General features: G+C 35.6%; 2 protein-coding genes across 3 annotated transcripts in view; one reads left to right on the forward strand and one right to left on the reverse strand.

Moving 5' to 3' along the window:
• Nucleotides 1–16439, reverse strand: part of LOC141429763 (uncharacterized) — a 92286-nt gene that overhangs the window by 67398 nt on the left and 8449 nt on the right. The gene's annotated exons all lie outside the window — the stretch shown is intronic.
• The window catches only part of LOC141429764 (uncharacterized), a 103702-nt gene that overhangs the window by 39436 nt on the left and 47827 nt on the right, over nt 1–16439 (forward strand). The gene's annotated exons all lie outside the window — the stretch shown is intronic.

Here is a 16439-nt window from a genome sequence, read left to right on the forward strand (position 1 = left end):
TTAGTTTAGTTTTTTCTTCAATTTCATGTTGAATTCTTCTGTTTTGATGTTAACAAGTGTTCCATTAATGTCTCTATAAAAGAAATACATTTTTTTTATTTCATATTTTCCGGTTTTGAACTACTTCTTTTACAGTCAAATTCAAATATCCATTTGCATGCGGAAAAAGAACGCTCTACGTAACATGATAAGTTTACGACAATCTAATTTAAAGTGTAATATATCGACATCATTTAGATAGAGTCGATAAGTGAGAAGTCACTTGATGATGATGACCTAGCAATATTATTACTCTACATTGTACAAGTAGGTATAGGAACTCAGCCTTGGCAAAATAGGAAGGTAGACGTCCTTCAGACTTGAGTGTGTATCTACGCCAACATTAGGTAGCGTGGCCTAGTAAATAATATCTTTTCCAAAGTTTCATTACAGTATTGACCAAAGTTAGACTTCTGTACAGTGACCTGCATTCATATCTGCCGCAGCGGAGCGTGCGAAAATATCTGACATGTCCTAGAAATAGAGTCGTATCAGATATTTTTATGCACGCCTTGTTGTGTCAGATATTGGTGCTGCTGACAAATTGTACGCGTTTGGCGTCATTTTAAATTAGATACTGACGGACGACATAGTGAGATATAAAGTAATAAAAATTTCAGGCTTTTCTTACTGGTTATACTATACGAGCTACCTTCATACTAAGCAGCATTTTGTCTTATCGTTCTGATGTTTTCTAAATTATAATTCAATTGCAATTGTCTGAATTATTTCATAGCTCCACAACGTGTCGAAACACCTGAAGGTATATACATAAAAAAAAATCTTAAACATCAATATCTTAATCACTGAAAAAGTTGGCAGAGAAAATTATTCAAATAAAGTCTATAGGAGTAAAAGTTTCGGTAACCGAAAGTACTGGAGTGCACTGACCTCTGCCTAGACTGTCTGAGTCTGACACTGTCACGCAGGGCAGACTGACTCGATACTTCTAGATAAATATAAGTGCGTGAGTCTTTTAGATTTTATTGTCAAAAGATTTTTATTTATAGTCATAAAGACGGTGGTGATGGTGGTATGCATGTCTATTTCTTTCCTACTTTCAGTAGTCTCAACCGCTGTTATCAAAGGAAAGCGAATTATAAGCGAGTTCTACGGTATATATCTCAACTAGCTCTCCAACCGATTATCCGTCAGCTGATCCAAGTTCTTCCTTGGCATCCTTTGAAAAATTACTTTCATACTCGCATATACATACAAAGGGAAGCTTATCTTTTGAGACCGTTGTCGCTCCTAGAACTTCACAGTCGTGCAACCAAAGCTTATTTATAAGTACGATAAAATAAAGGATTTAAGACTTTTTGCTTTTATAACCCGCATATATTTTGTACGCGTCGATTTTCACACGAAAACCAAAGTGATAAATTTCCCACATTAGTTACGGGAACCACATTGCAGGATACCATACGATTTTTCGATTCGGGTGTGCCGAATACAATGTCGTGATGTCGACCAGCGTGGGAGAGTTATGTTTAGTTATTAATTTAATGGCATTAACGGCCAATTGAGATGGGTACACATTTATACTTATAAGTGTTATAATCATGAACGTTGATTAACTACAATACAATACAATACAACTAACATAACTACATTAATCTTATTCCACTAAAACCGTGCATTGGAGCTACGTCTTTGCGACACATGTGTTAGTCAGTGTTATGAACCCACCCACACATCTTGCAAACAAAATATATGTCAGACAGACCCAACTACAAACACCTCATATTTAAAACACTGCAGCACTGCCACAGAATGCACTGCCTCGTTTCGTCGAACTATTTAATAGCTCATTATCATATCGATCGTTGAAAGGAGAAATTGACTACAACATTTTTGTGAACATTTTGTGACATAGCTCAAATGACAGAGAAAAATTTACTGATTCCGAACATGTATATAACTCACTATCGAAAAAAAATGTCGCTTAGTCAATTTTTCCTTTCAAGCGTCGATACTATTATTATTTGAGTGATACTTAACTTAGGTACCAAACTTTTCTAAATGAGCTTGTACTTTTTAAAGAGATACCTTTATAGATGACTAACATAGCCTACTTCCTACTAATCCTACTAATATTACAAAAGAAAAAGTTTGTAAGTCTGTTTGTTTGTTTGTTACTGCATCACGTCTAAACCGCTGAACCGATTTAGATGAAATTCGGTTTACAGATAGCTTGAGTCCCGGGGATGGACATAGTGTTTTTATAACGGGAAATAAAAGGATTCTACGCGGACGGAGTCGCGGGTAACAGGCTAGTTTAAATATATATTACTAGCTGTTGCCGTCCGAGTGATACTCCGTCCACGTCGAATTCGTTTAACGGTATCCTGCGGGAACTTCGCAAATTTCCGGGATAAAAACCATACTAGGACGTCTCTTACCAGGTGGAATGACGACATCGCGAAAGTTTAAAAGTTACGACTGCAACAGGCGCCAATTAAATATTTTAGCGAGGTTGCATACTATTATGGTAATTTAATACTGGCCGTTTTGCTGTCAATGTGTGATTTTCTCTCAGGATTTTCTGGATTTTCTTCTAAAAACGTCAAAGCGCATATGACAAATATATACAAATTACGAGTATAGATCGTGTAGAGTTATAAACGAAGTACTTAGAATTACTACTGACTTAGTAGATCACACGAATATCTTTTAAAATAATGAAAGTACTCAAAAATAAATGCAATCAGCTAACTTAAAATGAAAAATATTTTTGGGGTACCTGAGGTTTCAGTTATTTAATTAATACCTTGTATAGAACTATTGGCTCTGTGCACGACATCAGCGCCACCTAGCGTCCGCAACTTTTTTGGCTCTGATGCTCTGACGTTTTGAAATTTCATCGCGACATTGGACAAAAAAATAGACAAAAATCAAACCTAGAACGTATTAATTTATAATACAAAATAACTGTGATACCGTGATTTGGGTGAACAAAAGGTTGTGAATTAATTTTTGGTCATTAAAATTAAATGAGGTAAGTAAAATTTATTCAAAAAGTGTATTTTATTATCGTTATGTCAGGGTTTGTTTACTTCGTCGTACTTTTACTGTAAAACGAAAAGATAAAGCTATCTTATTGGTTTCTTTGAATAATATTAAAATTATATAATTGTTCTTTTATCGCTAGTAATAAATTAAATATCGTTTTCAAATCAAAATGAGTATCATTTTGAAGACCGGTTTTGTGAGTATCACTCAATATAAAATTTCAACCACAAACCGTTTCATAAGGAAAATTGTTGCTGGACATGTCCGAGATGTAGAGGAATTAAGAACAAAACAGGGACAGTGTTCAATAATAATTCAAGCTCGCATCATAACTCAAACTTCTATAACTAAAATTAGGTAGTTAAAGTCTATAAAAATTGCTTTATTAATGACAGATTCATATGAGTATGACAGATGACAGAGCCTAGATTATTTCTTCTTTTGGCCACTATGAGCGCTGCGATAGATTTCATTACCCCCACCTAGTACTTCGCACCCTCCCAATATATTTATGAAGTTATCTGTGACGCGAGCGTCATCCGCATAAAAGCCTTGTTTTGGTCAATCAACTTTTTCTTAACCTTGAAAGAATTGTTCTTTGTAAGGCATTGTTTTAATCAAGCCAGGTATGAATGATCATATCTTATAACTCGATAAATTACAAACGAGCCTACCAATTCCTAAAAGGGTCGGCAACGCACCTGTGATTCCCCTCGTGTTGCGGGTGTCCATGAGCGACGGTGATCGCTCTCCATCAGGTGACCCGTCTGCTCGTTTTCCCCCTCTTAAATATATAAAAAAAAAATGATAAATTTAAATCATCTAAATCAGTTTGCTTCAAATATGGTGGCCCATTCGATACAAATCATGGGACAACCTAGGTCCACTGGGTAACCATAAATACCAACACTATATTTAAACATGATATGAATACAGTCTGCCTGGATACTAAAATTATTATTAGGTATATTACGTTTTAATTTTACAAAATATTTTGAAGAAGACTATAATATCAAACTTTATATCACTTTAATAGTTTTATAATCTTTTAAAAATTCAGTTACAAGAAAAAGTTGATTGGCCCATTTAAACGAAGTGAGAATATCGCGCGAGTTGCGATACATTGCCGACAGTGAATGATCGCATATGAAGCCATAGCCGCAGGCGCCCGCAATGTAATTCGTCGGCTAACTAAATTAGGTCTTTACAGTGGTAATACTGTATCATGTTGAATGGATTAGTAAGTTAGCATCTTGCAAACTGGGGAATGATAAGACAAAGGATTCGTTTTGTAAATTAACTTATCTTAAGATAAAAGATTTATCACAATGCGCTTTCGGAACTCAAGGTACCTACTAGTACTAGTCATTTGAGATATCGTGCTATCGTTTTTTATAGTAATACATAACTGTAGTATCTTATCTGATTTAATTTGAATAGATTAAAGGCCTGTTTCACTACTTGTCGACTAACTTTAAGTGACGGATATCAGTGATGCCCTCTTTGTTTGTTTTGTCCGAATAAACAAAGACGGCATTACTTTTATCTGACTCTTAAAGTTAGTCGGCTAGTGGTGAAACAGGCCCTAAGTGTTATTGATATAGGCTAGCATAGCTGTATTTAATCAGTGTTTTTTTTTTAATACAGTTCGGTATTTTTCACGTAGATAATAAAGGTAGTATAGAAAAAAATCCGTGACACAATGAGAAGCTTCATATTTGCTTAGAAATATATCTACACATTTTTATTTTGCAAAAAAGTTTCGTTAAAAAAATACAAGCATTTTTTTCTGATAATACTTGGTAGGTATTGGATGTAAGAAGACGTATTTCATCCAACTTAAATGTTGTACAGCAAATTTTTAATCAATCCAAACCTTAGAATGTAGAGTTAGTACAGAAGGTAAATTCGAGTTCTAAATAAAATGTGTTCCATGTATACATACGGCAGACAGAGACAACATCATAACCTTGATAAAATGTACAACATGTTTGTTTCGATTTCTCAATTCTATCGGTTATCATCATCATCAGCCAGAAGATGTGCACTGTTCCCCCTTAGAACGTCACAATGAACAACACCTTGCCTCTTGCATTCACCGTTTGCCCGCTGATCTCGCGATGTCCTCAACTCCTCACTCCACCTAGATGTTAAGCCAACGTTATGTCTTCCGGATTGTAGTTTAGCACTCGAGGACTTTTCTTCCCCAACGGTTATCTGTTCTTCGACCGATGTGGCTCGCCCATTGCTGCTTAAACTTGAATATTCCTCGAGGTATGTCGGTAACTTTAGTTCTTCAGCGAATTTCCGTATTCCGGATTATATCGCGCAAACAAACTCTGAGCATACGCTCTCTCTTTCGCTTATTAAATGATTTTGAGCCTCAGCCTATCAGTTGTATTGTATGCCCTTTTTGTATTTTTTTATTCGACTGGATGCAAAACGAGCAAGTGGGTCTCCTGATGGTGAGAGATCACCACCGCCCATAAACATCTGCAACACCAGGGGTATTGCAGATGCGTTGCTAACCTAGAGGCCTAAGATGGGAAACCTCAAGTGCCAGTAATTTCACCGGCTGTCTTCCTCTCCACGCCAAAGCACAACAATGCAAGCACTGCTGCTTCACGGCAGGATTAGCGAGCAAGATGGTGGTAGCAATCCGGGCGGACCTTGCACAAAGTCCTACCACCTGCAAAACCTGCACCTGCTGTATTCTTCGTTCTCGCGCTACCCAAGACTAAGATTGGCCACACATGTAATCAAACCTTGGCCCTTCTCTGTCTCCCTCACACAACCAACCCCCAAGGTCACCTAAAACCGCAGATAATTACAAACACACTAATAAATTCATTACGAACCAGTGTCACTGACACTTGGCAAAGGTCTTCGATGTATGACATTGGTCTATAAATATTGTTATCGCCTCGTCACGAGTCGTTTTTGGGATGTATTTTGCACCTTAAGGTCAATGGCCGGAGCCCTATTATATGTAAAACAGCTTGAGGATATACGATTAATTAATGGAAACATCCTTTTTGGAATGTGTTCGCGCATGCGTCGGACATGAACATAATCTGACTAATGGTTAACAACCTGCAGCGACGCGACAGGTTTGAATAAATATGAAGAATAAAACCCGTATTTTTTTACAAATAAAAAGGTCGTTTGTATTAAGCATTCACTTAATAAAGTATGTTCAATGTAACCGTAGACAAGATAAAGAACGAAACTCTATCCCACTTCGCCTGCCGCATATTATAGCATGTATGCTAGTGGACGTCTTATCTTGGGTCTCATATACTATTTATAAGCTGCATACATCGAGTAACCTTTGCCCAAAACATCATCATCATCATATAAACCTTATATATATACGTCCCGCTACTGGGCACAGGCCTTCTCTCAGTGTAAGACAAAAATCCAAAACATAATTTGCTCGTAATACTTTTGCCAACTCCAATAATTTTGTTTGCCCGATTATCGATTTGTGATGTACTTAACTAATATTTTATCTGACACCAGTACTCATATGTATAAACAGATTAGGCTTGATTTAGTTTAATTTTATTTAATTTAAGTTAATAAAAAATTATCACCCGCCGCATTTGAGCAAAGTAATTGTTTTTATTTCATTGGTATGGAACCCCCGCAAAGTAACGACTGATTCAATAATTGATTTAGTTAAGTTTTAGACATTTCGTTTATTTCTTATTTTTGTAACTGCTAACTTTGGGGGCGGCAGACGTGAACTTGCCTTCGAAATCCAAAAGCTTAATGGTTACTTGACCTGAAATGTATATTTCAGAACTAAATTATTGTTATTTATTATTTTAAAATTTATGACGGTGGAAGCATTCTACACTTCCACTGAACGTAGATATAGTTTAGATATAGTTAGTGTTTAGTATTGTAACTAAGGGAATACATCCCTGTATTTCTTTTATTATTATTTTTTGTATTTTTTTTCTTTATTTGTATAATATAGTTTTTAAGTATTTTATTTGTAATTATATTTTTATGAAAAAATGACTTTCTGCCAAGTTTCTTGCGGCGCATTCTTCTTGGCAATGATGGTCTTTCCGAAAGCGCTGGTAGTTTAAAAAAATGACGTGTAAAAGTGCCCATTGCGGCCTATTTACTGAATAAATCATTTGAATTTTGAATTTGAATTTGTAAACTCGGTCAAATGATATAATCAAGCTTAGATGTAAGTAGTAATAATTTTAAATATGTGAAATAAACCTGTACAAATAAGAGCTCGATTTGCACAGACGTTTCAATTATAACAAACGGTTTAGCCATTCTTACGTCAGCAAGCGACAGGCTCACGAACAAATATAACCTTTCCTCTTCACGATTGTATAGGTAGTATGCGTCATAGTATATCAGAGAACAAATGCACTGTATTCATTAAAATGTGTCCCATTTGTTCCATGAAATTGTGACATCGAGAGCTATTAAATAGAATAAATTGTACAGAAATGGATGCACCATTGTAACTTGTATGCAGTGACAGTTCTTTAAAACAACCCAGATCTATGTATGAACAATATTTAAGTAATAGTACCTATTTCAAAATCACCTTAAATTACAATTTGCCATTTCTGCACAAAAAAAGCAATCCTATAAGCGAAAGATAATATTTGTCTATTACTTCTTCACGCTTGAGTCACTGAACAGATTTAGACGGAATTTGGTATACCAATGGAAATAGTTTGAGACCTTATAAAAACTACTTGGGATAGTTTTATCGCAGAAAATTGCATTGTTTCTGCGGGAATGTCATCTTTACAGGCGAAGTCATGGGCAACAGCTAGTGAATAGTGCTTAGCTAAAAAAAACATTTTTAATAAAACTTATTTCGATGATTATTGTTTTTATTTGCTATAGGTACCTTTTTGTTGACTGTATTACTATTGTGAACCAATCTACAGCGTGTATTTTTGTTATAACCGCAAACTATAAGTGCCTGTTTGTTCCACTTGTCGACTAACTTTAAGAGACGGATATCAGTGATGCCGTCTCTGTTTGTTTTGTCCGAATAAACCAAGACGACATTACTTTTATCTAACACTTAAAGTCCTACCTAATAAACACACTTTCACATGTTTTTAAAAAATTACGACTTTTTTCGCTATTATATTAATTACCGCACATTGTACCACTACATGATCATTACTTTGTCATTATTCAAAGCTTCGCACTTGTTGACGTGACAGCTGTCACAAATTCGCTTCTCTCCGTATCGAGCATTGTGTGCAATACATTACTACTAGTTATATATTTTAATTATTACATACAATATCGCTACGCAGCGCTAAAACAAATATTGTTACTTTTGTGTTTGTATATTAAAAAAAAATAAACGCTGTAGTAGGTATACTTGATGATGACATCTTTTGTTGTTAAAAGTATTAACCTTTTTGTCGTCTGTATTTTGGTTTCATAACTAAATGAACCAATCACAAGCAAAACTCTAAAGTTAAACGGACCTTTTTTTTATTCGACTGGATGGCAAACGAGCAAGTGGGTCTCCTGATGGTAAGAGATCATCACCGCCCATAAACATCTGCAACACCAGAGGTATTGCAGACGCGTTGCCAACCTAGAGGCCTAAGATGGGATACCTCATGTTACTAACGCCACCTAGTAATATTTCCCCCGTCTACTCGCTATGAGAACATAATGTGAAGTATAGATAAAGATGTATATTCCATACTAGCTTTTGCCTGCGGCTTCGCCCGCGTGAAATTCGGTTATCGCGCGCTTTTCCCTCGGGAACTGTGCATTTTTCCGAGATAAAAAGTAGCCTATATCACTCTCTGGCCCATAAACTCTATCTCTATGCCAAAAATCACGTCGATCCGTCGCTCCGTTTTGACGTGAAGACTGACAAACATACAAACACATAAACATACACACACACACTTTCGCATACAAAATCTTTCATTTCATTGTGATCGCGATTGTCAGAAACGTTAGACAATACGGCTTCTCACTACATAATGATACGCACACAAAGATTATTTACATAGGGATCGTTTTGTGTATAATTAAGTAACGTATTGTTTACACAAGATAGGGAATATTAGGACTTTGATTTCTTTATCTCTTTTCAACCATTACCTACCCAATGCTGAGTGTAATACCTTCGCGCAATTTGCATCAAATTCTTCATTGACAAAAAACATTGGTACCTACCCTAATGGTAAAAAAGGTGGCAGCCCTACTTGTGCTACACTACAGAACTGCAAGCTAGATACACATAGCGACTCCGTATAATCCCCTTGTCTATAATCTCCTTGGGACTGCATAATATGGCTGCTCCGCCGCTTCACTTAAACGATTTGTATATAGCTCCGTACAAAAGAGACCTAAGTGTATAATGACTATGTCCTAAGTACAATAACCGATAAGAGCAATAAACCAAGTACTGTACCTACTGTGTAATCTATCGAACACCTGTAAAAATGTGAGCACGCGATTGCTGAAAACACATGTATTTAACATCCAACTGTATTACTACTTCACTCGGTTGAAGTTTGTTCGCTTAAAATTCGGTACTGGAATTACCGACGATAGAATGTCAGACTTAGGTTCAAGACATACAGTTGATGTTCCATCGTTTTAGGTAAAATTGAATATGGTTTACTGCTTTACTTTATCCCAGATAGTGGTGGTTTTGGGTGTCTTTTGTGAACATTAACCATGGGTTCGGGACGTGATAAGCATTCGATTCTCGGACGTTACTGCAGGAAATGTAAACAAAAAATACTGTTTGCTTTGGGATAACGTTTATTTGTTTTACCATTTCTAGGCCATTAATTTTGCTGTTATATTATCACTGAGGATTATTTATTAAAGATCAAAAAATACAACAAGTTACATTACAGGTCTTAGTCCTAAAGAGTAACAGGTTGGCAAAACAAATATTGACACTTATAATTACAGAATAAGGATAAAGTATATGTTATAAAAGTAACAAAAAAGGTAACAATTTTAACAAATATAACAAAAAATACAAAATGCTGGTACTTACAGCTGACTTATATTTTCACATATACGCATACTCTTCCTTATGTATTTATGATGGCTATAGTGAAATCTGACTACTCAGAAGTGGATTAATACGTACCTAATATTGAAGTGACAAGTCACAATATAATGTAATATAACTTTCAGAATCTTTTTTATTAACCCCCGACGCAAAAAGAGGGGTGTTATAAGTTTGACCGCTATGTGTGTCTGTGGCACCGTAGCTCTTAAACGCGTGGACCGATTTGAATGCGGTTTTTTTAATTGAAAGCAGGTTTTCTAGCGATGGTTCTTAGACATGTTTCATGTTTTGTTTTTGAGATATTGAACTTTGAAGGCTTTCCAATCTTTTTGTTGGTTAGCTTATTAATGTGTCCGAAACATCAAACAGTTTGTAATGCTAGTTCCGAAAGCAATCAGGATACACCAGTCAATCAGTCTCAATAACTGGCAGTCTACTACAGTTCATTTCTTGCGGAACTTTTTGCCACGCTCAATGAAAATTTGGAATTAGCTTGCAGCGCCAGTATAAATACAATATAAAATTTCTTTCTCAAAAGGCCGGCAACGCATCCGTAACTCACCTTTTGTTATAGATGTCCATGGGCGGCGCTTTACGTTTTCATCAGGTGCATTAATTAAGCTATCAATTTCAAAAGAAGTATGCTTATGCTTTGCACTAGGTACTAGATTTTTACAGGGACGACAGTGTCCAAATATATACTACACATCTCTTTGACTTGTTAACTTTTATTTTCATATGTTTTATGTACAATAAAGAGTTAGACACACACACAAACATCACGCCTGTATTCCCAAATGGGGTAGGCAGAGCACACGAAACGTTACCGCTTCGGAGCCACTTTTAGCAATTACTTATATAGGTTTTAAGTTTGACAAAAACGGTACAAATAGTGACAGGTTGCTAGCCTGTCGCCTACGGTATACCTTAACCTATATCCTCAGTGGCCTCTTACGACATCCACGGAAGAAATGGAGAACGGAAGAGTTAGAAGTACAATACAATACATATTACTGATAGACTTAAATTATCTCTTGCTTGCTGCTGTTAAAAGAATAACTACGTTAGAGTCCACGGAATACGTAAAAACGGCGAGTAGTAAAATATTAGTACTTTTATTATTAAGTACACGTGTTTGTACTGAGGAGTCCTTCACGAATATTAAAGTAAAGTTTATTCCGTTTCCCTCAGTAATTTTCTTAGAACACCGTTTTACCCGTTCGGAGCTCAGAGTAAACATTTTCCACGTTTCTTTTGATGTACCTACTTACCTGCAGTTCTCTTTTTCTCCGTTAATATGATTTGGCTAGCCTACTGGAAAATATAATAATTTCAATAAGTATCTTCCACAACCTATGTTTTAAATATGTTTACTGCTTCCCTCGCAATGAGAACAAAAACATGACTTGTTTATGTGTTAAAGTAATACGACTACTTACGTCTATTTACAGACTGTTGTTTTAAGACATATGTTTTGCTGCATTATCATTTTTATTAGTTTAGAATGTCTACTAATATTTCTAGAAGTTAATATTATTTTTAGCTGCATAATAATTGAAATAAAGTTAAAAATAGAAAAGGTAGCTCCGGCAGCTTTTTGATGATTCTGCCAATGTCGAGGTTGAATTAGACACGGCATGTATATAGACGATCTCCTTGATCGGTAAACAGCCAGTTTTTGTTGAGATAACTACCAGCTACTATCTACAACAAAGATACCTACACATGAATTTAACAATTAATCGAAAAACTAATAACTAAACGAAAGTCAAACAACAATTATGGCATTCGACATCATAGACAAATTGACATACTTTTTGTGAGTTGTTCTGTCATAAATTTTATTTTTATCTGACAGATATGTCCTCTCTTACACACACTTGACAGATATGTAACTATAGTACCTCACTTATTGCCCAAGTTAATATACCTAGGTGCTAGGTATTTATCGATTTCAAAACAAGCAAAAATTAAGCACTAATTGTCAAGTATTCTATCAATCAATCATTTAATTGTTAAAAGTCTTATGTACGGTCAAGTACTTTCATTCATGAGCCACCATGGAACCATTTCACAGTAAACGTCCTTGACTGTGCTAGACAATAAATGACAATAACATAAAAATGGAGGAAGTTCACTTGTTCCCGTTTAAGGTGAATTAATATTCCATCCTATTCCGCCTTAGAATTAATTAAAAAAACTAAAAAGCCAAATTAGCATGCGAAAAGTAAATCGTTCGACGAAAACTGTCACTTGTTTTTAATCAAGGGCTCAGCGTAGCCTCGGGTATGTGTGCCACTGCCACGGACTTCGTACGTTTCCGTACAAGTTCGGGCGCCGTCGGCCGCCGCGGTGCGCATCGAGTTTATTTTTGTTAGAAAACGTTACGTTATTAAGAAACTTGGTTGTGAAATTATCGAATAATGTAACGATATTGTTTCAGGTATGGCATAACAGGGATAACATTGTGATTCGAGTTATGGTATAGTCTAAGGATTGAGTGGAAAATGCGACGGGGAATTGCGTCTTAAATTATACACAACGCGATCCAAAATATGGTTAGTAACTACAACAGACGGTAAGCACTAATTAAAAACGAGTTTGTACACCTAAAGCATAAATAAGGTCATTAATAGAGCTGTAGAGCCAATATTCCTAATGATCTAAGTGATTATAAAAAAACAATAGTAAGACGTAGTATCTATCGCTTAAGTTAATGCATACGCAGACACAGTCTTAACGAGTGCAAAAATTACTCCGTCCCGTATCCTCTCAGGTTATGAGGGTTTGGGCTATAGATACCACACGGGCCTAGTAGGGACCACGAACTACACACTATTATTGAGCTGAAGGGCTACTACGAAATTGGAAAATCGAAGTTCGTATCGTACCGTCCCTCTCACTCTCTTATGAAATATAAATACTAACTTCGATTTTCGAATTTCGTAGTAGCCCTACTCCTAAAGGTGTTTGAGTGAATTCCTTACGGTATCTTTCTTCGTCGAAAAAATTAGGGTAAAATATCAAGCGTAAACACTCAGAGATAGTACTACTCCCAGATCGAACCTACACAATTTGTGTTTCTAGGTCAATTTCAATACCTCTAGTATACCAAAGGCGTGAAAAATATATACCTATACAACTATCTCGAAACCACGTCCCAAGATACTGTTACGGCTATACAAAGTATACATGGTGTCTCGAAGTAAGTTGGGAATATTTAAATATGCGAGACCGTCAGTACTAGAAAGCTGTAATTTGGCATGAATATACACATGAATCATGCATGCCGACAAAGTGGTAAAATAAAAAAAATAAAAAAAACAGAATGGTAGTAAATATATAAAAATTACAAGGAAATTTATAGCGGCCGAGATTGCTTGAGAATTAGTGTTTAGTAGTTAGAGTAAATAGTAGCCTAAGGTATAAAACATACCTAAACTTGGAAGATTCCGTACACAATACGAAATCCTTAGAAGGGGAAAATGTTTTTTTCGTAATGGCTACGGAACCCTATCCTGGGCGTGTCCGACACGCTCTTGGCCGGTTTTATTATTATTTGTTGTTATAGCGGCCACAGTTATACATACTTAATCTGTGAAAATTTCAACTGTCTTAACTATCACGGTTTATGAGATACAGCCTGGTGACAGACGGACAGCGAAGTCTTAGTAATAGGTTTTCCGTTTTTACCCTTTGAGTACGGAACCCTAAAAATCACATCGACTGAGAACTTTAAAGAAAGAAAGAAAGAACATAATTATTTATAACAGCAGTGACACATTACATTACACAGGATAGAAAAACATAAGTAGTTGCCGTTATAAAAAGAAACTTTAGTTGAATGAACACTGTCTTATTTTTATGAAATCTAATAAGATAAACCTATCTTATTTTATTCGATTTCATAAAAATGTTTTATAACGTATATAATTAATGTTGTACTTTATTAGGACTACAAAAAAGTACCTAATAATGGCATAAGTATCTCTATACGTATAGCTTTCTATTTCTACATGAAAAAATACTGAAATTATGTGAAGCTTGAAAAGCGGTTTAGACGGAGCCGATATTTGTCCTTATCAAATTTAATAAGTACTTATTTAATTAAATTAAGCATATCATGCGCAGAAGTATTGCTATTTTCACCACAAAGCTGAAATTAATATCTAATGAAACATCGTAACATTGAAATGATTGCGGAACAAAACTTAGCGGTCCGCACGCTAGGTTTTTGATACCTATGCCGGGGGCTACCACAAAATTCGAAAAGACTCGCACTGAAGGTTCCGTACGTATGCATCTACGAATATCCAGTGTAAGCTGTCATTTTAAGATGGTAGTTATGACAAAAGTAATAAAATACATAAAGTACCATAGTACTCATAGATTTTATGTTATCTGTAGATGTTAGAACTATTTTCTGTATTTTTTTTCGAAATTTTAGTCTCCTCTAATGGGATTTACTCGGTCCAGAGGCCTTATTATCTAATACAGCACAGCATTGGCAGCATCTAGGAACACTTTTTCTGTCACAGTATAGAGGATAGAATGTGATGTTTAATGCGACCGCAAGCGCCCGCGCGTTAGACATTACGACCTTCAGTTCTACGAGTATTATTCCATTGAAATTGTTAGTTGTTACTGAAAAACGTGGCTAGTTTTATGTTTCTTTATTAGATCCTTCAAAATACAGGATGGAAAGTTGAGATGGGGCAGCAATACTGGGTTAAGGCACTAACTTTAGTTAAAAGGTTCAGTTTTTAGTTGTCTACCTACATACTGTTACTTTGCAAATTAGTACCCTACGAACTGTATGGAAATAGTTTTCTTTGATTTGTGGGTGTTCTAGAACTCTAACCTTAGTTGGTCTCAAAGAGTGTTTTTTAATCTTTGATAGAAATAGGACCGATTGGCATTAAAGAAAAAAAGTCAAATCTGTCGATTTTCTCGCTGACTGCAGATTTTATCAAAAATCTGTTAATGTTGGTTATCATCACTAAAAAGTAAGTAACGGTCTCCTAAGAGGATTTTCGCGTAGCAGCAAGGGATCTAGTAGCTGCTCCTGTTGCCCCACCTCATCTTTCCACCCTGTATGGGTTAGGTTCTCTATTGGATGGCATAAAATTATTTGTAATATTATTGTTACGCATAATTGATTTTAGCCCAATTATGTGCTTATTACGCATAAAATTAAAAAACATAAATACAGAAAGCATCATCTTCATGAAGACGTCAAATAGCATAAATACAAAAAGTCATAATAATAAATTTGCATCATTACAAAGTGCATCACCACAATCACGAGCCTGATGCACTACGAGAAAAGGTTAGTTTTGTGTTAATATATATTTAGGAACTAAGGCGAGGTCAACGGAGGTCCACGAAGCGGACCTCCTATTTCTGCGTTGCTTGGCCTGGATATCATACTAACCTAACCTAACCTAATGTACCTAACATGATCTAACCTAACCCTAATGTTTTGTTGTTCATTTATAACAAATAATCAATAGCCCAAACAATAATTATGCATAATCTGTATTAGTCTAATACAAATTAGTCCAACTGAAATTATTCTAATAGCTTAATATTATGCCGAAAAAGTAGTAGGCCAAAGTATTACTATGCGACAGTACTATTATGCCAATATAAATTCTGCCAAATCAATTATGCGAAACAATAATAGTCTAAAAAAAGTTATGCGATTGAAGGTGATCCCTATGGGTTACCCTCCATTGGGTCAAAGTACCCCGACCTTACGGTAACTACTGTTAAAGTATAAACTTGTTAATTGCTGGCTTTTAAATATTTATTTAAACCTCTTTTTTAATCAACTACGTAGAAGATACGGTACGTTTTTGTGAACTACGCAGGTATCGGGCAGAATCGCTTCTCTTTGTTCGCTCGAAGGTCGTAAAGAGATTTGACGACGACCGGCGTTGTGCGCGGTTTAAATCGTCTGCTAAGTTTAACTGCCGTACCCAGAGACAGACCTTTTATTTAAATTAAGTTACTGCATAGAAAGTAATTAACGTCAATAATTAAAAACTCGTTCCATTTTTAAAATTTTCAAATGAACGATATTTGACGGTTTTCACCAGGTTGCTTAAATTTTTAATGTGGTATCACCGATCATGTATGGCTAGGATTGTGTGCGTACTACCTGGATGTTGCCTGCCTACCTAACTTGCTTACTCACTATAACGATATCTACCTTCTAAATAATTATTTTGCACACATTATAAACATGTATTTTATTTTGGTTGGACAACTGAACTTTGCTCGATATAAAACTCGAAAACTCGTGTTTTCCTAGACCCTAGAGATAAGA

Source organism: Choristoneura fumiferana, chromosome 7 (assembly GCF_025370935.1).
Source record: "Choristoneura fumiferana chromosome 7, NRCan_CFum_1, whole genome shotgun sequence".
NCBI lineage: Eukaryota > Metazoa > Arthropoda > Insecta > Lepidoptera > Tortricidae > Choristoneura > Choristoneura fumiferana.